The sequence below is a fragment of the Panthera onca genome, chromosome D4 (assembly GCF_046562875.1).
Source record: "Panthera onca isolate mPanOnc1 chromosome D4, mPanOnc1 haplotype 2, whole genome shotgun sequence".
NCBI lineage: Eukaryota > Metazoa > Chordata > Mammalia > Carnivora > Felidae > Panthera > Panthera onca.
Window position 1 is genome coordinate 70908703 of NC_138351.1, and position 25173 is coordinate 70933875.

A 25173-nucleotide genomic window follows, 5' to 3' on the forward strand; every position below is an offset into this window, starting at 1 on the left:
CTGCCTTCGGAAGCAGAAGACCTGATATGCCACCCAGGCCACATACTGTGTCATCATCGGCTGCTCAATTTCCTTATTTGCAAAATGGGACCAACACTAGCCTCATGAGAGAGTTGTAAAAATTGAGTCCATGCGTGTGGATACACTCTGTACAGTTCTAGGAGACTATACAAAGGTTAAGATGAAATTCTTGAACAACTCAAGGAGGCTAATGATAGAGTGCAGGGTGGTTCCGAAGGGGGAGAGGAGATATTTTGGTCCCCAGGGGACACTTGGTCATGGCTGGAGCCATTTCTGGTTGGCACAATTGAGGGAGAAGGATTGCTACTGGAAGCTACTGGGTAAGGCCAAGGATGCTACTACACATGCTGCAATGCACTGGGCAGGCCCCACCACAAAAAAATTATCCAACCTCAAATGTTAACAGTGGTGACGTTAAGAAACCTTGAGCTAAATAAATAATCGGGAAAGCTGGGTATGGAGCTTTTCAGAACAGAAATCCTCCTAAGCAGCCTGTACTTCTTCGTGTCTATCATCCCTTTAAACATTTGAAGACCCATCTTGCAACACAGCTCTTTTGTAAGTAAAGCTCAACTGCCAACTTCTGGAGTTTCTGAATGTATAAAACTGCTTTTAAACACGATGCTCTCCGATTACAATGCAGCTAAATTGTTTCTCCAAAGCCCTTGACTTCTGCAGTTCTCCAGGGCACAAAGACAGGGGTCTGTCACTCTGCCACTAGGCCCTGAAGATGCTCTCATAATTCTAATTTCCTGGTGAAATGGGAGCCACGAGGGTCTCTAAACGAATTAAATTCACATCACGCCAACTGCTCCCTTGCTTTGTGCCGGGCACGGTGCCAAACACCTCCACATAATTTATCCCACTTAATCCACCCAACAACCAGCTGTTTGCAGGGGAGGAAATTGAGGATCAGAGAGGTTAAACAACTTGCCCAAGGTCACCAGCTGGCCAGGGTGAGCCCCATATGAACGGAGGTCTCCAGTTTCCAAGTCACAAGCTCTTTCCACCAGCTCGGAAAACCCAGGTGTCAAGTTGTCTCAACTTCCCATGAATTTTTAAGGCAACCGCAACTTCTCAATAAGTTTAGGTTGCTGAAAATGGGAATTTCCGGGGGGCTGGGCGTTCTCACATACACTCCCCCACTGCAGCTGTCTCACCGCAGGTACCTGATAAATGATTCCATATCGCCCGCGAACGGGGAGGATTTATTGGCGCTGGAGTTCGTGCCAGGCCCAGGAAATGCCATTTTGAAAGCCGAGAGGCGGATTCGCCCTGAGAGCCGAGAAGGTCTGGCCGCCGCGCTTGGCTGGCCCCACGCGCGGGCTGTGCGCCCCCCGGGCGCCGGGACTGGGGTCGCCGCGGCGCTGGGCCCTCCGAGGTCGCCAGCCGCGTCCACCCCTGCCCAGGTCGGAGCGCACGCCCACGCCCCGCTGCCGCAGCCGCCGCGTCCCGGCCGCCCGCCCGGGACCGAGCCCCACCCCGCCCCGCTCGCTCCTTCCCGCCCCGGCGCCTCCAGGTGAGCGCGGCCCGGGCGCCCCCTCCCTGCCCCGACGTAGCGCGGGGACCCCGGGGCCGCAGCGTCCACCAGCCCGCCCGCGCGCTCGCCGCGCGCTCGGGGACGGGTGGGGGCGGGGCGGCGCCGAGCCAGCCCCCGGTCCCCGGGAGCCCCGCGCCCTGCCCCGGCCCGCTGGGGTCGTGCCCGCCCGTACCTGCAGCATCCGGGGGCGCGGGGCGCCCAGGTAGGTCGCGCTTGCGGGCGGCGCGGAAGCTCGCTCGCGGCGCGACCTGGCCGCCGTCTGAGCATGCCCAGTGCCGCCCGCGGGCGGCTCCCGCCGGCCGGGCTGGCCGCGACGGGCCCGCGCGCCGGGCGGGGGGCGGGCGCCCGGGCCGCCCTGCGGGGCGCCCCTGCTCCGCCCCGGGCTGGCGCGCTCGGACGCGCCGCCCAGGGCCACCGGGGCTCTCCTGCGGGGCTCTGGGCGGCCCTCAGCCCCCTCGCGCATGCACGCAGGCATTCGTTCCCTAACCATTTATTGGGTACCTACTGTGTGCCGAGCCCTCAGTGATTTTCTGCCTAGGAATGTCAAACACGGCGTTCAACAAATCTTTGAAATGAGGAAGAGTCCTGCCCAGCTGAGGTCCTGCTGACTTCAAGTCCAGTGTTCATCTCGTTCCACTAGTAAGCTTCCCGGCTTAAACTTTATTACCAAAATTTATTGTTCTTTCCATATATCCCGCCCCACCCCCAAATCTGTGCTCTTGCTTTCCTCTTCCACTTTATCTGACACGGGCCTACCTGCAGTCTCATGAGCACCTTTCTGTCCACCAAACTCTCAGAACTTGGGCAGCCTCCAGACATTTGCACATGCCGTCCCACCTCCCCTCTGTGTGCGTGGGACTTCCTTACCCAGTTTTTCACGTGGCTGGCACCTTCTCATTGTATCTATGTTCTCCCTCTCTGAGAGGCTTTGCCTGATCACCTTACTAAATTAACACCTTGTTCCTGGACACCCTCCATGTCCTCATTTTATTTCTTTCACGTTTATCACTATCCATTAATTAATTCCACAAATAATTATTGATCACCTACTTAGGTTCTTTATGCATGGTGTTGAACAAATGGGCAAAAATCCTGTCCCCTGGCGGAGTTTGGGGAAAGAGAGGCAGGCAACAGACAATAAACATGTAAATAAGCCATGTGGTATATTAGAAGGTTATAAGTCCTATAAGGGAACGAGAACAGGGTAAGGAAAGGAAGGTATAGGGAGTGCAGTTTTCAATGAGGTGGTCTGATCAGCCCGTGAGAGGTGACATTGAGAAGGTGACCGCCAGCCCCGCAGAGGGAACAGCCAGTGCAAAGACACTAAAGAGCAGCACAAGGAAGACAGTAGTACAATTGAGGTCCGCAACTGACTTTTCCTCTCATTTGCTTACTTATTGTGTATTCACCTAGGGAATTTCAGCTCTGGAGCTGTATAGCCCTGTCTTCTCTGCCGTGTCCCAGCTCCGGTATAGCAGCACGTGGCTCACGGTAAGTGCTCAGAAACGACTTGTTGAATGAATATGTGAATGGAGGGATGGACTGATGTCTGGAACCGTCCGGACCAGACTAAGGCTGGCCCAGGGCTAGTCAGTGGCCGCCGGCAGCGCCTGGTACCTCATTTTGGTCCTTGTCCCCGAGTTGCATGGCCCTGGGTAGCGCCACTGCAGCGGGCGCCGCCTGAGCGTCGCGTCGGGGGGAATTCCGACGGAGTCAAGGAGCATCAGGAACCGGACCCGCCCCGCGCCCCGCCCCGCCCTTTGGTCGCTAGCAAAACCTGGAACCGCGGCGCCAGCCCAGCCCCACTGAGGCGCTTGGGTAGCTCACTGGGCATGCTCCGAACTGGGCTGAGCGCCAGTGCCCCAGAGGAGTCTCCCGGTGGGGTCTGCAATGCGCCAGCGGAACCCTGCCTGACGCTCAGCCCTACTTTGTTCTCGAAGCTTTATTGAGGGTCTGGGGCATATATATATATATATATATATATATATATATATATATATATATATATATATTTTTTTTTTTTTTTTTTTTTTTTGTCTTCAAAGCTCAAAGGGAAAGCTGGGAATTTAGAATCGGCCAAAGGCGTTCTCAGGCCTCTCCGCTGTGTGATCTGGGGCAAGAATCTTACTCTCTCTGTGCTTCCAGTAACACAAATATCTGTCAGTCTGATCTGGGCAGAATTTGGGGATTGAATGAAATAAAAAACGTGAACACGTTTAATCCACTTTAAAGATCCCTTTCGTGAGGGCCCGCCTCCGCTATCTGCCATCTGCATACCAGTTTGCCAAGTGCTAACATAAGGAAACGGAGGTTAAGGGGCATGTGGATTCTTGGAGTTGTCTCATTTTGCCTTTTATGAGAAACGAGGCTGAAACTACCTTTTCTTTCCCCACATTCAACGGTCACTAGTTTAAACAGTGTACTTAAATTCGAGCTAAAATTCATCTATACACCTAAGGAAAAAAGACCTAAATCTTTTCAAAATCATGCCTTTCAATCACCATAACAGAAATAGGAACAAAAGAATATTCCCCAAACTGGAAGGAAATGAATGTCCACAAATAGTGGAATGATCAATTAGGTTATGGTGTGTTTTTTGAAATAATAACTAGTTTATATTAAGCTAGACCAAATTGCAACTGGGGAAACCATAGTACAGTACAATGTTAAGTGGAAAAAAAGCTGAAAACACAAATATATTGCATAAAGAATATGTCTACACAGTCACCCAGACTAGAAGGAAATATGGAAAAATGTCAATGGTTTAATTTGGGGGGTTGTGGGTTGGTATCTCTTTGTAAATTTATCTATTATTGTCACAGTGTTGTGTTTGCAATACTAAACATTAGAGGACCAAATTAAAAATTCGCAAAGTTTTGTGTAAGTCTAATAATAATAATAACAACAACTGTTATCAAGTGTGCTTGATATTTTAAATATACTCTGTCTTTAATCCTTACAGTAACTTTGCAGAATGGGTGTATCTAGCTCAGTTTTACAGAAGAGGAAACAACCTAGGAGCCATTTACAACTAGTAAGAGACAGGGTCAGGACTGAACACGGTTGGTCTGACCTCAAAGCCAGGGTGTTAGGTTTTATAATACTGCCTCTCTGTGTAGTAGCTTACCATGTATTGGTCGTAAAAGAAGCTATATATCATTTCATTTTGTGCCTTTTTTTGCCTTATTTTCTCTACCCTTTGATGTGTTTGTAGGCTACAGATTGCCTTTAAATGTTCTGGGTCTCCTGTTACTATTTTATTTTTTAAAATGTTTGTTTTTGAAAGAGAGGGGGCACCTGGGTGGCTCAGTCGGTTGAGCGTCTGACTTCGGCTCAGGTCATGATCTCGCGGTTCATGAGTTAGAGCCCTGCGCCGGGCTCTGAGCTGTCAGCACAGAGCCTGGAGCTTGCTTTGGATTCTGTGTCTCCCTCTCTCTCTGTCCCTCCCCCGCTTGCACTCTGTCTCTCTGTCTCTCTGTCTCTCTCTCAAAAATAAATAAACATTGAACAAAATTAAAAAAAAAAAAAAAAGAGAGAGTCCATGCAAGTACATGTGAGTGGAGGAGGGGCAGAGAAAGAGGGAGATAGAGAGTCCCAAGCAGGCTTCATGCTGTTACCACAGAGCCCAACACAGAGCTTGAACTCACAGAACTATGAGATCATGACCTGAGCCAAAATCAAGAGTCTGACACTTGACTAACTGAGCTACTCAGGCACCCTACCATTTTATTGTTGGATCAAATTGTTAAAGTCCATCCTTTTCAGCCGTTGCACCTGGAGTGACATGATGTTATTATCAGCAGTGACAGTTGATCTTATAAGGTCCCAAACTGTATAGAAAGGAAGCTTTTGGATGGAGACATAATCATCTTAGTCTATGTGGTTGAACCTAGCCAAATCAAGAGCGAATAGAGGCCTCATTGGGAGTAGGGCTATCCCAAATCTCAACAAGGCCAGTCCAGACAGGACCCACATAGATTATTCTTCCTGGGTAATCATTTTGGAGTCAGAGTCACAACATAATGGAACCACATGGTCCACAGACTCTTAGAACTTTGCTGTGATGAAAAGATACAGAGCCGATAGTGCTGATGATGTTTGCCAAGCGAAGGCCAGGGCCCTAAGAGCAGACCTCCTACTGCTGATAAGCAAAAAAAAAAAAAAAAAAAAAAAAAAAAAATCTTTTAGTAATGCCCTGGCCCAGAAGTCACTAAACAAGAAACACGAGAAGCCAAAAAAGGTCATTTCCTTGGACAGGAAGGTATGCCACAAACCCAATATGTATCACTGGTAATGGACCAGATTGGTACAAGAGGAATATGAGATTTGCAACTGGACACAATTATTAGCATATTCCCAGAAGCTGCCATTTGGACAGAAAATCTGGTGCCAAACAGTGCACATAGGCAATTGGCTGGGGGCATTTATAGGAAGAGTTTCCTGGAAGAATCACTGAGGATTGTCATTCACTTCAAGACTCAGGAAGTCTGGGCACCGCGTGGACTGTTTCAATGATTTACAGAGCAGGACTCCCAGCTGAGATGCTAATGCTCATCAATTATTTGTGCTGTTAATGCAAGCTTATGAAGGACCTAAGCATCAGCAAATACATGGGCAAGCGGTGCTGTTATAATGACAAATGAAAAGAATACGATGTAAAATTATATGCGTAGTATGGTTTCCACTGTGTGGAGAGGGAGACACAGAATTACCAAGTTAAACCATACAAAACTGCCATTTCATAGGTCAATAATGGTTGAATGTTGGCAACTTTCTGTATTTCAGCTTAATACATACACACAGAAAAAAACTAGAAAGAACTGAACCCAAATATGAAGGGTGACTCTGTCTAAGCATTGCTTTTGCAGGCAGAGGAACAAGATACAGAAGGTATCTTAGGAGAATCTCGTCTTTGGGCATCTATTTCTTTGTTATGTCTTTATAGTTTCCTAAAGCTTATTTTATCTTTCATTATCAGGAAAAATGAAACAAACTTGAAAAGTTGACAAGCCAAACAAAATGATGTAAATAGAGGGAAACAGCTACTCTGGAATTGAATAAAAACGTGAAAGGTTTCTTTCACAGAGGGCGAAGCCCACCCTGCCCTCTCCAGCAGTGGCAGATGATGACAGAATGTCTGTTCCTGGCCCAAGAGGGAGGGAGAGGAAGAAGTGATCAGTGGTCAAGTTAGGAGCCTTAGAGATGTGGTAGTCTGACTTGGGACCCAGCTCATCCCCTCAGCCTGTGTTCTTGGGACTTCTGGACTTCACAGATCTCACTTTGAGAAACACAAATTGTTAGCCTAAAGTTTTATCCATTGAAAAATGCCTTTTCCTTGCAAATTACCACTGCCAAAGAAGCTTTGTCTGTTAAACGGATGAACAAACTTAGCATGGGTACAAGAGCAGTACTGTGGATTCGTTCATTCATTCATCACATATTTATTAAGCACGTTCTGTATGCCAGGCACTGCTCTAAGTGCTGGGGAGACATAAATGAACAAAAGAAACAATAATCTCTGCTCTCCTGGGCATGCCTTCTACCAGGGCAAGCCAGACAATGAGCAGCAAGCATGATAAACAAGTGAATTATATTGTATGTTAAGAGACCAGGGGTAAGGCTGATAGGGAGGGTGCTAGAGAGGGAGGTGGGGAGTTGCAATTTTAAATAGGATTGAGAAATTTAGACACTTAAGCAATTTAGTCTCTGAAGAAGATGAGGGAGTGACTCATGTAGATATCTGGGCGAAGAATCTGGGTAGAGGGAACAGCCAGTACAAAGGCCCTTAAGGAAGCATATCCAGAATCAGAAGGCTGGTGAGGAAAGGGCCAAAGCTGCAGGTCTGATGCCAAAGAGTTACCAGGGACAAGAACTTGAGGGCCCTCCCCTGTGAGCTGCAGGAAGAACTCAGCCTCTCTGTGTGAGCTAGACAGAAGCCAAGCCAATGTCATGGTTGCCAAATGTGCTTCTCAACACAATCAGATGTTGAATGCTGTCCCTGTGGATGGTTACTAGATGATGGTAAACATAGATTTGAATAAGGGAACTGAAATCACGTAGCAGGCCTCTGTTGTAAGGGAGTCAGCCGTATGATCCAGAGTATGCATATATTTTTAATATTATCACATAAGTGCGAAGATAACATAAACAATTATTCAGATGGTTCTCAGACTTTCAAGAACACTTGAGTGAACCCTTAGGAATACACAGACCTGAATTAGAAAACACCGTAGATATGCCAGAGGACCAGAAGGACTATAATAGGCCCACAGACCACCACATGGATTTGCTGCTACACAAGAAATGGAAAAGTAAGTCTAGGGACTTTGAGATCCTGCTCTGGAAACTCAGCAGAAGGAGGTGGCTTCAGAAACAAGGAGAAATGATGAGAAATGCAGGCAATGAAAGTTGGTATCCTGAACTGTCGCTGCTGGTACTTAAGCAATGGGCAGTGTCTTCTTACAAACCAGGGAGAATGGGTTTTGTCAAGTCTCTCAGCCACACCTTCAAGGTTCATGTGTCCAACAACAATAGGAGACAGAGAAAAATACCCAGGCCGTGTAGACTAGTCATACAGAGGTCATGGCTTTGAAAAATCAGCAATGATAACAGAAACACTCAAGGATTACCCTAAGAGAAGATTCTAGAGAGAAGAGTCAGGGAAAATACTGAAAGCAGCACTTAAAAAATTTTGATTCAGGAACCATATATCAAGATCATCTTGAGAAAAGGAGTCTTCATGTAAAAGCAGACTTCGGGTCTCTGCTCAGACCTTCTGATTCTGCTTGTGGACCCCCAAGAACCTGCATTTTATAATTAACTATAAGAATCTTCTGTACACTGAAGTTTTATAACTTCTGTCCTGCAGCCTCCGAAGTACGTACACTAAGAACCCCGTGTGAGTGATAAACTAAGAGGATGGAAAATTTTACCAAGAGATAATCATGGCCTTGTAAGTATCGTGGATGCTTGGATGGATAGGACAAAGGACCAGAGCGTCAGCTTCTTAAACATTTAAAGGGGTAGAAGAGGAGGGGACAGGGCATCCCCTGTAGGCAAATGGGGACCCCCTAGTAGAGAGCTATCAGGCTTTCTACTTTCTGCTCTTGACCTTGGATCTCAGACTCCATCCACCTGACTGTGCTCTCCTGAGGCCAGGAGGAAGCTAACAGTGTGACTGGAGAGGAGGTGTTAGTGGTGGTAGTCACAGTGGTGGTGATGTTTGTCAAGAGGGGTAGACGTTAAAATAAACACATTGGAGCATGTAGAGTACACACAAAACTGAAACTGAGAAAGTCATTACCTCCTGAAGAGGAATTGGACAAGTGGGGGCAGGGGAGGTATGCGTGCTTACCTTTTGCCATAAACCCTTTTGTACCTTCTGAATTATGTACCAGGTGATGGATATAACCTATTTAAAATCCAATTTTTTCCTCTGGAAAAAAAAATAATGACGTATGCATAATATTTAAAAAAATTATTTTGTTTTACATTTTGGCTCCCCCTAAATTTTACTAACCAAGTACAAAGCCCAGGTTACTTGACAAGTCGAGGCCGTAACTATGACCAGGGCACAACACAGTATAGCTTGATTGAAGGAAAAAGCCATAGGTCAAGGGTTGTTACTCCTGCTGGAAATGCCTGTGGCTAAGGAATTAAATAGAAAAAGAGCTTTGGATGAGGATAAAGGAGTAAGAAAAATCACTTCAGTGATCTCGAGGTCAAGAATGATGCTTTCCTGACATAGCTGGTCAGAAAATGGCTGGGGAAGTCAGATGGAAAAGTTCAGCTACCCAGGCCTTGACTGGAAGTCGCAACTATGAAAAGATGATCGTCTGAAATCTGTTCTAGCTTGGCTGACCATCCTATCCCAAGACGCTGGAAACCTGATCTGGGCCCAAAAGAAAACTGTGCCTCCAATCCCTGGTGACATTTCAAGAACAGGGGGCACTGTTCAGCCTGCCCAGTGCTCTGGTGACCTTCTAGTATTGCATGGATGACATACCACAGGATTTCCTCAACTGCGCCCTGGCGTCCTGCTAGGATGTTGCTCTCATTTTTTCCACGGTACACACAGTCACTGCGTTGAAGTCCAAACAGACTATCCAGTGACGCCTCTATAAACATGAGTCACATGTGAAGTTTAAGGAATCCCTGTTTGGCCAGGGACATCAGAGTTCCTACGGCATGCCCTCTTCACATACAGGGTACAGGTAGATGAGAGTCGTATGATTTTCTGCCAAGATGCCTGACTTCACGCGGTAGCCACCGAGGCCTCTCCCCAGATACTGCTCTCCTTCATCCCAAACCCCCTGTTCCAGTGTGAAGTTCTCAAGCTATCCTATCAGAAAACATTACCCTCTGTCCATTTCTTTGTCTTCTTGGGCTTCTTTCATTTTGGTCTTGGATGCCACCACCTTGCCCAGTCTCGGTCACCCCAACCTAACCACCAGCACCAATCTCTTTCTTGCTTCCCCTTGAGGAATGAAGGCGACCCATGTCAACCTCCTAAAACAAATCATTTGACCATTGCTGACTACTCAGATCCTCCCCATCCTTTAAGGTCCATCTCATAAGCTGTGTCTTCCTAGATTACCCCAACTGGTTATGAGCAGTCTGATCCCTGTACCCCTGGGTATTTGGTCTGTTTTTTATGCTTCTCATCTCATGCTGACTCCCATTCAGTTGTTAATGTACATGCCCCTTTTGGAAGGCTCTTGAAAAATCCCAAGTGGGGTTTTTGAGGGAAAGAGAGAGCTCAAGCCAGGGATGGGCAGAGAAAGAGAGAGACACAGAATCCAAAGCAGGCTCCAGGCTCTGAGCTGTCAGCACAGAGCCCGACATGGGGCTCAAACACATGAATAGCAAGATCATGACCTGAGCTGAAGTCGGACACTTAACCGACTGAGCCACCCAGGCGCCCCAATTATTTCTGAGCAGGGTATGCAAGAGGCTGTGAGCTTCTTGTGAAAAATTGCCCACCTTTCTGCAGTTAGCAAGAAGTTATGTTGTATCTAAAGTCCTTCTTGAGTTCTTTCTGGAATTCTGCTTGCAAGCTTAATAATTAATTGACCAATAGACAGAAAAGAGCTACAGATACCTAGGAAGTATAAGGAGATATAGGATATAAGTTAAGGGAGAAATATGAGCATTGGTGTCCTAAATAAGATATAATTAATCTACGATTAGATATAACTATGTACTTTCAATTTCTGTGTGAAACAATTAAAGGAATTAGGACATTGCCCCTGCCTCTCCACACCTGGGAGTCACCTCGTTGTGCTGGCAGAAGGTCTACAGGTCTAGGACACACCCCTTTGTTGTCTACCTGTATTGCTTAGTGAGCTAATTCCAAACCAGCTCTGGGGCCCGTGACCTTCATCTTTAGGCAGTAGGACCAGGAACAACAGGGTGGATAAAATCCATCACAGAAATTACCAGGGAATAGACGGCCGCTAAAACCTTGGTGTCTGTGGTTTCAATTTCATTGCAGTCTAGAATTGTGTATAGTCTTAACCATGGGAAGCTTCCCTAATTTTGTCAGTACCCATGACAATATTTTATTTGTATACTATAGGGTCAATGCATTGAGGGGAGTCTTCATTTCTCTCTCAATCTTATACTATCAGAGTAACCAGCTTTCTTCGATTGCATAGGCAGACTCAGAAGCCCCTCCTTCTGCATTTAGATTCCACTAGATTTATGCTTAACACATTATATACAATTGAGCAAGCCAGCTGCCCCAAGTGTGAACTCACATCATTTCTTTTTATGCTGGGAGCCTAGATAGAATCTGGCACCTAATAAGAGTGTGATGAGTGAGAAAATTACTTGATATTAGATTGCCTTATTGATATGTTTGAGTCAGGCCAAGTCCCTTGACTTACTAAGGCCAGCATATTATTTTCCATTACACTTGGATCATTGGCCTAAAAAATGTACACAATACTAATACATATTTCAAATGCCAATTCACATGAGAGAACAATTTCCCAACAGTGCTATTTAGTTTTTTCTCAAGTTCCCTGGGTTGAGGTCAGTCTTTGTAGTTAATGTTGGGTTCCTGACCCAAACACAGCCTGTGCCAGTTATGAAAAAAAAAAAATCAACTTTCCATGGTTTGAATACAGAGGTGACCGTGGGAACGTGTACAGCTCTGTCTCTGGTTCTGGTGAAATCATTCAAAAGCCAGTGCAGCCTGGCTATCCTGTGCACCCGCACGGAAATGAGGATAGACAAGGTCCAGCAAGAGGAAACGCACCCATTCTGCAAAGCCAGGCTTGGCATGTAGAGTGGAGGAAAGGATCCATCCCATTCATGAGGAAAGAGAGCTCTCTTGTTGTTTATTAAGAAAAACTGAAGTAGGGGTGCCTGGGTGGGATGGTTCAGTCAGTTGAGTGTCTGACTTTGGCTCAGGTCATCATCTCGTGGCTCATGGGTTCCAGCCCTGTGTCAGGCTCTCTGCTGTCAGCTCTCCTCAGATCCTGTCTCCCTTTCTCTCTGCCCCTCCCTGCACTTTCGGCCCTCTCTCTCTCTCAAAAATAAATAAACATTAAAAAAAGAAACACCGAAGTAATCTTGACAACTGTGCTGTATAAGGAAAAAATATGGACCCAATAGATTCAAAGGAAAAATCCAAATGCAGATAAAGACTTATGAGCAGAAATGGATTATTTTAGCACTGTTGATAATTGCTGAAAATATGAAAAGAGGGAATGAATATATAACCATATGTCCCACTGATTATCATATAAATCTTAAAATTATTTTACAAAGAGTTTGTAATGACCTGGGCAAATGCTAGTGGTATAGTTTAGATAAGGACAAAAACTATATTCATAGCATCACTTTGTAAAGAAAAACACATTTATGGGGTGCCTAGGTGGCTTGGTTAGTTGAGTATCCAACTTTGGCTCAGGTCATGATCTCACAGTTCGTGAGTTTGAGCCCTGTTTCGGGCTCTGTGGTGACAGCTTAGAGCCTGGAGCCTGCTTTGGATTCTGGACTCCCTCTCTCTCTGCCCCTCCCCCACTCATGCTCTGTCTCTCTCTCTCTCTCTCTCAAAAATAAATAAAACATTAAAAAATTAGAAAAACACATTTATGAACATAAAAAATCCTGAAAGTACAGTAGGATGTGAAGAGTATTTCTAGATAATGATATGATTGGTGTCTTAGTTTATTCAGGCTGCTATAACAAAATACCATAGACTGGGTGGCCTATAAACAACAAACATTTATTTCTTACTGTTCTGGAGGCTGGGAATTCCAAGATCAAGGCGTTGGTAGGTTGAATGTCAGGTGAGGATGTGCTTCCAAGGTTTATAGACAGCTCTCTTCTCACTGTGTTCTCACATGGAATGGGGTGAGGGAACTCTCTGGGGTCTCTTTTATAAGGGCACTGATCCCATTCATGAGGGCTCCACACTCATAAGCTAATCACGTCCCAAAGGCCCCACCTCCAAATACCATCCCATTGGGGATTAGGTTTCAACATATACATTTTGGGGGGACACATCCAGTTAATGGCAACTGGTGATTTCATATTTTTTTAATACTCTACAACATACGTATAGCACTTCAAAAATAAGAAGGAAATATTTTTAAAAACCTGTGTAACCAATAACAAACACAAAACTTTTGCTCCCGGAGAATTGTATGGGAGGATATTTTTATATCAGAGTGACTGTAGCACTGACCACAGGAATCTCATGACTCTTCTGTGGGAGGTTTAACTATGGTAACTACGATACCCATGGTCTCCTCATCTCCTTTACACCAGCCCTGCTGGCAGTCCTTCTGAGTCCTAGAATCCCCATTAGTTGGGAAGCCCATGAGCCATGGAAGTGTTTAGCAAGATCAATTGGATTTCCTCATGTAGGAATTTAAACTGGAGAACACAGTGGAAAAAGTGTGAAAACACACACAGAGAGCCCAAGATCAAGGGACAGTCAGAGTAACTGTGGTTGAATGTTACACTAATGATGTGACTTCCTGGGGTCCACACCCCTGTGTAGTCCCCTCCCACACTGAGGCTCAGCCAAAGTGACTTAATTTGGCCAACAGGACATCAGTGGACATGACACAATGGATATTTAACAGGCACTCGCACATGAGGACTGGCCCTCTTGGAACCCTGAGACTGCCATGCTGTCAAGAAGCCCGCAATGAAGGACTCCATGGAGAGAGGCATAGCCATGCCAGGTTTTTCTCAGCTGAACCCAGAGAAGACCAGTAAAAGAACTACTCAGCCAACACACTGAATCATGATATTAAAAAAAAAAAAAAAATTGTCAGGGCACCTGGGTGGCTCAGTCGGTTAAGCGTCTGACTTCGGCTCAGGTCATGATCTCGCAGTTCGTGAGTTAGAGCCCCACGTGGGGCTCTGTGCTGACAGCTCAGAGCCTGCTTTAGATTCTGTGTTTCCCTCTCCCACTCATACTCTGTCTCTCTCTCTCTCTCTCAAAAATAAATAAAACATTTAAAAAAATTGCCATTTTCAGCCACTGCCTTGCAAGTGGTTTGTGACCAGCAAGGGGTAACTGGGACAGCCACAGCAGGGAGTCCTGTTACTGAGGCCTCCACCTTGCATCTTTCCATTCCAAGCTCCTTTTTTTCCTGGCTTGCCTGGATCCAGTGGAGTGTCTGTTCTGGGGTTCTTTGAGATTACCATCTTCTATATTTATCTTTATAGTCTTTCAGCAAGCCTGTGTTATTTTAAGGCAGGCGTTATTGTCAAACCCCAGCATTCAATGAGCTGAGCCAAAATGTGAGTATCTTTAAGAAGAGGGATACTGTGGGTCTTGTTTACCATTACCCGCCCCCCCCCCCCCCATAGAACGGTGTCTGTCACATAGCAAGACCTTAAAAGATATTTGTAAGTAAATGAACAAGCAGATCTTGAGGGCTTGTTTAAAATGTAGATTCTAGGGGCGCCTGGGTGGCTCAGTCGGTTAAGCATCCGACTTCGGCTCAGGTCACGATCTCACGGTCCGTGAGTTCGAACCCCGCGTCGGGCTCTGTGCTGAGCGCTCAGAGCCTGGAGCCTGTTTCAGATTCTGTGTCTCCCTCTCTCTCTGACCCTCCCTGTTCATGCTCTGTCTCTCTCTGTCTCAAAAATAAATAAACGTTAAAAAAAAATTTTAAATGTAGATTCTAGGGGCCCCCCCCACCTCTGGAGACTCTGATTTGGTGTGTCTGGGTTGGGTCCAGGAAACTACATTGTTATTAAGCCATGTGAGTGAAGCCAAGGCAGGCGGCCTATGGACACATTTTCACCTTTCGGGCCTCAAGTTATTCTTGCAACTGAAAGAAGCCAATTTATCAATTTTCCAACTGTCTCTGCGTCAGAATCACCTGGGTTGCTTATTCATCATGTTAGCTCCTAGCCCTCCCTCCTGACCTACCAAATCTGAAAATCACTGAAAGTGGAAACTTATAATGTATATTATCAAGAAACTCCTGGGAGAATCTGATGCACCTGGTCTGCAAGTTTAAGGGCATTTGCAACCGCTGACCTAGCAAACACAATTCTCTGAAAGTCATTTGGCCATCAAACATACTTTTCTCATTCCCAAGAACAGAGAACACACCCCTCCTCTGTTAGACAGTCTCACACTAATCTTTAAGGCTTAAAAAAAAAAAAAAAAAAAAAAAGGTTTTCATGATTACTGTGAGAGGTATTTCTTAGGAACTCTTTCTAAGTTTAAATGCCTCATCTGTCAGTCAGACTTTGGTAACACCCGCCTCTCATGTGCTGTGAGGACTACAGTGAGGAAAGGTGCACGACAGCACTTTGAAACTGAACACACGCACATGATTTGTAAGCCTTGGATCATAAACATGTCATGCAGAGGATTAAAGTATTTTTATCTGTTTTTAGACAAACAATCATTCATTATGAGTTACCTTGCTCTTCTAAGGACGGGATCCCGATGTAAAATGTTTCAGGGACAGGAAACCCTGGCTACATTTCTGATTCCTTCACACGGTGTTTAAAGCTGTGTGTAATCTGAGCCCTGCATCACCTTGTTCTCTCCTGACCCCTCTCCTCCACACCCTCCTGCCCCGTGCGTGCCAGCCCTTCCAAATGCTGCATGCTGGCTCACCTTTGTCACAAACCCCGCTCCAACTGGGCACTGTCTCTGGAATGTTCTTTATTATTGTCCATCCCCATCCACCGGGACCTTTCCTGAACCTTTGGTGTCTGTTACTATCTTCCACCCTTTAGGCAGAATTGACCAGCTTCTATCTGAAATCCCCACTGAACATTTGTCAAGATCCTGTATCACTTGGTTACACTTCACCTTCTTCCTCCACCTTGAAGGCAGGAACTTTTCCTTATTCGTCCCTGTGTTTCTGGCCCTGAGCACAGTGCCTGGTACAGAGAAGAGACTGATAAATATTTGTTGATAGCATGAAAGTCAGGGGCTGTCTTTGGTGGGGCCTTAACTTCTAGGGAAAGAGAAAAGTGCTCCCACCTGGCAGTGGCCCCTTATTTCTCTCTGACTCTGATTTCCTGCTGTTGTCCCTCTTCCCTCCATGAAGAGACTTATGAAAACCAAACAACTTGCGACAAGCTGCTTGCCTGATCTTTAGCTGGTGGGGGTATCCAGTAGGTTTAGAAGAGTTCGCCCAAGTGGGTATTATATCTACATGTAATATTTGATACAAATGAGAAATCAAGGTATTAATGAGAAATCTCTTGTGAAGGCCAGTTCTGAATTGTTGGTGCCTACTAGCTACCTCCAGCTGGATGTCCCAGAAGCATTCCAAACCCAAGGACTCCCAAACTAATGAATCAGCTGCAGCCCACATACCTGTTCCTTGTCCATTGACTGTCTGCCCAGTTGCCTGGGTGCCAAGCTCCAAGCCCCCCATCTCTCTTGCCATCTAAGAGAATGACCTGTTCTCTCTGTTCCAGCCCCACAGTATTTCTCACATCCTTCCCAAGCTCTGTTTTCTGCTTTAGGACCTCCTTATCTGTCACCAGTGCTCTTGCAAATAAGCTCCCAATTGGTCTCCCAGCTTCCTCTCACTTTTTTGTTGGAATATGGATAACAAGTTGACCTTGCTAAATATAGATTTGTTTTTTTTTTAATTAAAAAAATTCTCTATTTATTTTTTAGAGAGAGAGAATGAGAGAGAGATACAGAGTGTGAGCAGGGAAGGGGCAGAGAGAAAGGGAGACACAGAATCCAAAGCAGGCCCCAGGCTCTGAGCTGTCAGCACAGAGCCCAATGCAGGATTTGAACTCTCGACCATGAGATCATGACCTAAGCTGAAGTTGGATGCTTAACCGACTGAGCCACCCAGGTGACCCAATAAAGTGTAGATTTGAACAAATTCTTCCTCTGCTTGAATGTTTCTCCAGGGCCTACCTACTGAAAAAGTCTGCATGGTATTTGATGGTAACAAATCTATCTGATTGGACGGCATCTCCTGGGAAGTGAGAACATAAGAAGGAGGCACCAAGAGGCATTCATTCGTTCACCAAATATTGAATAACACCAGCTAAATGCCCTGCTCTGTTCTAGGTTCTGGGGATAGAGTGAAGTCTTTTGATTTTATGGAGCTTATACGTGAAGAGACAAAAAAATGGGGTCACTTTAAGATGACCTCTGATCTGAAAAACAAGGACTGTGGTAGATTGTGTAGATTGCATTGGCTTCAATTCTTCCCTCCTCTCTGCATCCATGCTCTTTGCCATGTAACCTTGAAGTTCCTTACATTAGAAGTAGATGGACTTCTCCCTGCTGGACTTTGGGCTTGGCCATGTGACTTGCTTTAGCCAATGGGATGTTAGCAGATGTTATGCAATTAGAGGCTTGAAATATGTTTGCGTGGTTAAGCTTGTCCTTCTTGTACTTCTGCTTCTGCCATAAAAAGGCTGCCTCGGGTAGACTGCTGGTCCCAGAAGAATGAGCAAAATGGGAAGTAGAACCAAACTGAAGGAAAGGTTGTTGTCTTAAGATGCTGGGTGTTAGAGGTAGTTTGTTATATAGCAGTATTGGAGCAACAGCTCATTGATTCTATCCTCCATGAGATCTTCTTGAAACCCCTGCTTTGGAAGTGCTATTCCCGAGGAACTGGCTGCTACTATAGAGGCCCTCATACTTCCTTAATTCTGTACAAGAAACCTTTCCATGTAAGAAATATTTTAACCTAGTCATTTACATCAGCACCTAAGAAACCCGAGTATGTCTTTTCCTTGCAACGTGAATGAGCCTAAGACACGATCTCCCCTCCTATCACAGGTCCTAGAGGGAAGAGATTACTCTTGTTTGCGAAACTGGCACAGAACCTGGTGTACTGACTGCATGGGTCCTCCACTACTTGTGGAACCAGATGAGACTCTGGCCAAAATTAGTGAATTTGATGAAGCAGTCTTCCCTAGATCCTCTCTTGGAAGATCTTTTTCTATGCAAGAGACTATTGTTAATTCACTTTATCTACCCCCACACCTTCCATCTGCCCCCTCCCTCCCACTATTGGTGAAAGGAAGATACTCTGTCAGGCACTGAGATATACAGGCAAATTAGGCATGGCTGATCTTATGTTTGTAGAGATCACAGATTAATAGAAGAGATAGGCTGTTCCAAGTTGGCGAGGTAAAATCTATCTGGGAAATGAGGACAAGATACTGACGGAGTGGAGACTAATCCAGCTTGGCGGCTCAGAGAAGACTTCAAGGATAAGATGATACTTGAGTTTTGATTGGCAAGGAGGAATTGGCTAGATAGAAAAGGGGGAGAATGTTCTGGGAAGAAGGTGAACAAGTGCATGAACTTAAAATCTATGATGAGTGTGTAAGGGTGTGTGGGGTGAAGAGGGCAAGAGAAGTGGTGTGAAATGAGGTAGAAACTCAAGCTTGGCCAGGTGTGAAGAGGATTGTGTGCTACAGTGAGGAGTCTGGACTAGGTCCTGAGGACACCAGGAAGCACTGAAGATTTTAAGCAGGGGAGTGAAATGTTCAGATCTTGCGTACTTAAAAGGTCTTTCTGGCATTAATGGCTTGGGAAGGAGCAAGGACACTTGTTAGGTCATTGCAGTAATACGGCGGGGGGTGGGGGGGGGCAATTTAGATGACCTGAAGTGTTGCTAGAAACCTAGAGAAGTGAGGGAATAGGAGAGTTAGGAACTTTGAGTGGATAGACCAGGTGCCTTGTGTCTGGTCCCTGGTCCCTGGTCCCTGGAGGGAGGACTGTTGAGACAGCTCCCAAGTTTCTGCTTAAACACAGGTTGGATGATGATATCACTCGTGGAGATTGGTGGGGTGAGGGGGTCTAGGGAAGACTGCCTCATTAAATTCACTTGGAAGGGGGAGAGGAGGATAGAAGATGAGTTCCCTTAGGGTCATGTGGATGTGGGTGGGTCTGGGGAGCCTCTAAGTGCATGTCTCATAGGCAGCTGAACACCCACACTCAGAAGAAATAAGTATTGGAGTGTCACAAGTGTGTGATGGTGGTTGAAACCATGGGTTTGGTTTGTTATATTGCCTGCCCAGAACTGGTGCTTGCAGAGGCACTGAAGAGTCATCTGCACGTGGTAGAAATGACTTTTAAAGCCCTAGAAGAATCTCTACGTGGTATTTGAGAGGTTTTACTAGGATATTCACGTGGGGACCATCCTTTTTCACCTTTGTGCTGCCAGAACTCTCCATAGGGCCCACATGCTTAGTAATGTTGGACGAATGGATGAGTGAAGTCCCCTGGTCCATTGGAAGTTGTAGATGGAGAACCAGCATCACCAGACCCATACCCCTGATTCTGTAGGTTCAAGTTGGGAATTAATGACATTCAGAATTCTCACAATTCCAGACCTTCCAGAGATTCTCAGGTGATTTCTACAATCACCTTGAGGAATTTTCTCATAAAACAGATCCTCAGGCCCCATGTAAAGATATTTTGATTTAGTAGGTCTGAGCTGGAGCCTGGGAATCTGCTTTCAAAACAAGCTCCTGAAGGGTCTCTGATGCTGATGCAATGTGGGCCACATTTGGGGAAAAGCCACTTGTGCTGGATATTCCCCGTATCTCCATCCAGACCTGCTCTTTGTTTTTACTTACTCTAGTCTGTGCCCGATAAGGCTGCCTTCTGTAGCCCGCACCAGCCAGGCTCCTTTGGTCTCTGGCTTCCACTGGGTTCAGTCAATGGAAAGGAAGCAAGAGCAGGAGATGGGTGGGAGAAACGAGGGTGGGCACTGATTTACCAGGCCCCCTGCCCAGCCGTGGTTTGGCAGTGGCTACATCCACAGTTCCTGATGGGTAGCCCTCTCTGCTGGCTAAAGCTTTCCCCAAGTCCTGTATCAGCTCCTTTCCTTTACCCCTGCAGGCCTGGGGTAGTAACGGCCTTCCATCACAGCTAGTCCCTGGGTGCTTTGCTATCTTCATTTCCCCTAACTCTATCCAGATGTCTAAATAATTTGTTTATTACATGCTCTCCAATTACCGCCTTGAGTGTGCCCTCTGCTTCCTGCCAAGACAGGAAAACAAAAACATTGACTGGAAAGGGTCAGGAATTCTGGGCCCAGTTCAGTTCAGTTTAATCCAATTCAGCAAACATTTACTGAGCGAGGTCCTCTGAGCCAGGCTCTGTGCCAGAAGCTGGGGATACAGAAAGTGACCTAGACACTGTACCAACCTGCAGAGGGTTCACAGCCTAACGGGAAGCAGAGCCCCAGAATACAGGGTGATGGTGTGGTAGCTCAGGGTAACATTGGAAGTGCAGGGGAGACATCTATGCTAGGACGGGCAGGCAACAAAGGCTTCCCAGAAAAAGGGGACATGTAGAATTCGGGTGGGCAGGAAAAGAATGAGAGAGGACACTTCAGGCAGAGACAGAATCATGACATGAATGGCTGCCTGGAGGGAGCTTTGTGCCCACTCTGCTGGGAGGTGTGCAACAGGGTTGCCTCAGAGGCTTGAGATGTGGGATGCTCCCCTGGGACAGGTGCTAGTTAGGGTACCCCTGCCTCCAGGTGTTCTCTGTGGACTGGGGACCTCCTATTCTTTCCCAACTGCCATGATTTGGGCTCCTCTCCTTTTTTTTTTTTTTTTTTTTTTTTAAACAATTTAACGTTTTTTTAATTTTTATTTTTGAGACAGGGAGAGACAGAGCATGAACAGGGGAGGGTCAGAGAGAGGGAGACACAGAATCTGAAACAGGCTCCAGGCTCTGACCTGTCAGCACAGAGCCCGACGCGGGGCTCGAGCTCACAGACCACAAGATCATGACCTGAGTCGAAGTCAGCCACTCAACCGACTGAGCCACCCAGGCACCCCATGGGCTCCTCTCCTTCTTAAGCAGCTCTACCTCACAGCCTACCCTCAGAGGGTTGTCTAGGAGAAAAGAGGGAGATTGCACGGAGTAAGGGGTGGGGGGTCCATGAGGTTAAGTCAAAAGAAAAACTCTGGCTATTATATACAACAGACCTCCCGTTTGGGACTCCTGATTCCACAAACTATCTCCATTGACTTTAAAGGAAGGTGAGTCTGGCAAACTCTTATTCAGCCTTCAAAAGCCAACCGAGATTTTACTTTCTGCAGGAAGATGTCCTGGAACTCCCTAACCAATGCTTCTTTTTCTTCATCCTAGTCTTTGGTAATTTGCATGATCACCAGCCTGTCTAGCCCACTTGACTACTAGATCCTCAGGCCTGTGGCTTTGACCTATTTGTCTCTTTCTCTCCAGGGCCCAGCACTGGGCCTAGAGCATAATAGAGCACGAGAAAATATTTGCTGAACAGAAGTAACAGGAATTCTTGCTGCATTAGCACAAGTAGTAATGATAATGGTGATATTATCAGCCCTATTTGAGGAATGAAGAACCGGTGGCCCAGGGTAGTGAAGGGGCTTGCTCATCATGTTGGCACGGCCCATAAATGACAGGACAGAACTAGGACTTGAACCCGAATAAGCCTGTTGATTCCATGGGCTAGAGTATACATGGCCGGGCTCTTCACCTGCACAGGCACAGCATGTGGTGGCTGACCAATGCTACTCAACCAGCAGATTGAAAATAAGAGCCATGTTGATGGAGTGATTGCTCCTGACCAGGAATTGTCAGAACACCTCATTTCCGTCAACTCACTTAACCCTGACAACTCACTTAACCCGGCTTCTGGAGGTATGTGTGTGATCGTTGCCTGATTAGAAAGATTAGGATCCAGAGAGGCGGTTAAGCAATGCATCCAGCTCATACGGGGAAGAGGCAGAGCTTGCATTCAAACTCAGACTTATTCCAGAGCCTGTGCTCTGAACCACTGCACTTTCCCCAGGGAAAGCAACACCAACTGCAGATTTAGGAAGAAAGGGAAAGCACTCGTATAGACTGTATTTGTAAGAGGTTTATAAACAGGATTATGCCTCTACATTACAGCAAAAAAAAAAAAAAAAAAAAAAAAAAGGAAAAAGAAAAAGAATACTGTTTCTAGAAGCATCCTAAATTATACAAATTGAGAGTTTTAGAAAATTTAGAGCATTGCAGAGTAAATTGCGTGGGCCTGGTGGAATGTGCTTGTTCTGCTACTGAGCAGCTGTGTTATCCTGGGCACATCTCTTCCCCTCTCTGGGTTTCATCTATCTCCTCATCTGCCTTAAGCCTTCCCGAAAAGGCTTTCCTTTCAAATTGCCAAGTACTGGGCAGTTTGCATCAAGTGCAGTCTTTTTGCGCCCTCTCCTGTCCAATTGCAATACTGCTGGTGGTGTGGTTTGAAAGGAGAGGCAGCCCCAATCTAAACAAGGGGTGAGCAGCCAAGGGCACTAAAAGTCCATAACAGGAAGCAAGGGCCAGTCCTGTTCCATCCCTTCAAAGACTTAGAAGTCCTGCCCACGCAATTTCAATTGTTTCCCGAAGCCTCCGTACCCACACACGGTGCCACCTGTATTATTTATTACCTGCCTCACGTTGTGTGGTGGTTGTTTGTTGACATGTTGATCTCTTTTTTTTTAATTTTTAAAATGTTTTATTTATTTTTGAGAGAGAAGCAGAGCGTAAGCAGGGGAGGGGCAGAAAGAGAAGGAGACACAGTGTCTGAAGCAGGCTCCAGGCTCTGAGCTGTCAGCACAGAGCCAGACGCAGCGCTCATGAACAGTGAGATTGTGACCCGAGCCGAAGTTGGATGCCCAACCTACTGAGCCACCCAGGTGCCTGACATGTTGGTATTTTTAAGCACAATGCCTGGTGTTACTCGCTTTTATATTCTCTTCCTGCCCCTTTGGGAGAGCATGTGGCACAAAGGCCCTCAGCTCAGTCATACTGAAGGGAAGACAAATGGAGAGAAGAATGAATGAACTGACAAGAGGCAGCCTTCTGCAGAAAGGTTGAGCATGAGTGGGGGAAGTTCTGAGTTTGGAACCAGTGAACCCCAGGACTTTGCCACGCCTTCCTCTCTGCCTGGAACACAATCACTTCCCTTGTGCAGCTTCTTCTGGATCATACCTCTTTCCTTCCAGTAATGATTTCCTTTGGGAACTCTCCTCTGATTCTCACTGATCTGCGTGAGATCTGCTTTCTATTTGTTCCCACGGTATCCCAAGCTTTTCCTACCAAAACACCTACCAAACCATTTCCAACTCTAATTTGCTTGTTTTCCCCACTGGACTTGTGCTCCCATGAAAGCAGGGACTGTGTCTATCTTGTTCATCCTTACATCACTAGTATTTAAAAACGTCCCTGTCTGTGCTCATCCTTGGAGCTTAAATATTGTTTTTTGAGTAAATACTACGTGAAAATAACATGAATGGGCTGAAGAAATCTAAGAAAGAAATGGAAATCCTAGAAGGGACTCAGCGAGTGTCTAATCTCATCCTTCTATTGTACAGATGGGGAAATGGAGGCTCGGAGAGGTCCTACAGGCTGTCAGAGGCAGAGCTGGAGTTAGAGGGTTCTGATTTGGATTGTCTGGGCTTTCTTTGCTGTCTGGTTTATCTAAGGAATAAAGGAGGCTAAGTTCTTAGGACCGGCAGTGTTAACATCACCTGGGATTTGTTGGACTCTCAGGCCCTGCCCAAGATGCACTGAATCAGAATCTTCCCTGTAACAAGATCTTAGGTGTTTTGTAGACACATGAAGTCTGAGAAGTGCCGATTTCAGTGAGCAAGGGGACAGCTAGCCTGGCCTAAACGTCATCCCAGTTTGTGCAGGAAAGCCAGCTTGTGAAATGGAAAAGAAAACCCAGCCAGGGGCGCTTGGGTGGCTCATTCTGTTAAGCGTTGGAATCTTGGCTTCTGCTCAGGTCATGATCTCGTGTTTTGTGGGTCCGAGCCCCCCATCGGGCTCCATGCTGTCAGCGTGGAGCCTGCTTGAGCTTCTCTCTCTCCCCTCTCTCTGCCCCTCCCCAGCACATGGGCATGTGCTTGCTTTCTCTCTCTCTCTCTCTCTTAAAATAAATTTTAAAATTAAAAAAAAAAGACAACGTAGCCAAAATATTGTGGCATTCAGTGTATGCAGTAGATAAACGACCGGAAGTGCACGTACCCTCACCTTCCAAAGTTCCAGACAGTTTGGAAGTCCAGGACTGGCCTGTTGGAGGACAATGGTTCCAGGTCAGGTGAGGTGACTAAAGGGAAACTCCCAGAAGTTCAGCTGACTAACAAGCCTCTGCTGCAGATTTCCAGCCTTTGTAGTTCTCGAATTAAAAAAAAAAATTTCCAAATGCATATTCATTTACGCAAAGAATTCTAACCATGCTGCTTGAAGTGGTGGTGAAAGTCCTCATACCCTGCCAGTGACACTGTCGACTGGTGCAGCCTGTTTGGTAAACACTACAACCATATGTAGCAACAACTATAATATAGTTTATCCCTTTGGACCAAGTAATGCCATTCACAGGAAGTAATCCTGGGAGATAGTTCAACAGAAGTGAAAAGCTATATGCATGAAGATTTTACTACAGCTGAAAGTGGAAAGTATGAAATGAAAAGGGGATAGTTGAGCAAATTATGATATGGTATCTTCCCCAAAACAATTTAAAATTCATTATAGTATAATTAATGTCCCACCTCATCGGCTTGGGGTACACTGCTAATTAAGAGCATGGTCTCTGGGTTTTCGGTTCTGACTCTAGCCCTTCCTGTATGACCTTGGGCAAGTTTACGTAACTGCTCTATGCCTCAGTTTCCTCAACTGTAAAACGGGGATAATAACAATACTTTCTTCATAGGATTGTTGTGAGGAGTAAATGATTAATTAAGTTAACTAAAATGCCTGGAATAGTCTTCTCTGTAGATTTATATTATTATTAGTTTTAACAAATTAAATGGCCTGGTGCTCCCACCCCACCCACCTGACATAAGAATGCTTTTCTTCCCTTCTCAGGGCCTGCTCTCCTTTGATAAGTCCGAGACTCCCAGGGATGTTTCCTCCATCCTCCTTGGAGTCAGTCTGGTTTTCCAGCCTCAAGGAGAGAAAACAAGAGAATTTGCTCAAATGGCTTGTACATTCCATTCTTTATGGCTCTTGTTGATGTCTGATGCTGCCATTGAGACGAGTGATCCAGGGGCCCTCTTGAATTCTCCCTGTCCTAGAATTATGCTCAACCACGGTAACTCAATCCTATATAGGCCTGGGATCCCAGCTCTTTATACACGTACACACACACACACACACACAG

The 25173-nt window shown here is 46.0% G+C and overlaps 1 protein-coding gene and 1 long non-coding RNA gene across 3 annotated transcripts in view; one reads left to right on the forward strand and one right to left on the reverse strand.

Annotated features, from left to right (window-relative positions):
* PTPN3 (protein tyrosine phosphatase non-receptor type 3) overlaps positions 1-1878 on the reverse strand; it is a 112754-nt gene extending 110876 nt beyond the window's left edge. Inside the window, exon 1 of the mRNA XM_060609068.3 lies at positions 1734-1878. The gene's annotated coding sequence lies outside the window, so the exon portion shown is untranslated. The remainder of the gene's footprint in view (positions 1-1733) is intronic.
* Positions 791-17861, forward strand: LOC132663093 (uncharacterized). 2 transcript variants are annotated; one of them, XR_013551701.2, is made up of 5 exons: positions 791-1540; positions 2100-2200; positions 2975-3052; positions 8430-8513; positions 16934-17861. It is a non-coding gene; the product is annotated as an uncharacterized LOC132663093 (long non-coding RNA). The 2 variants fall into 2 exon arrangements; XR_009602893.3 differs by lacking the exon at positions 791-1540 and having other exon boundaries at positions 1892-2200.
* Positions 17862-25173: the final 7312 nt, after the last annotated feature.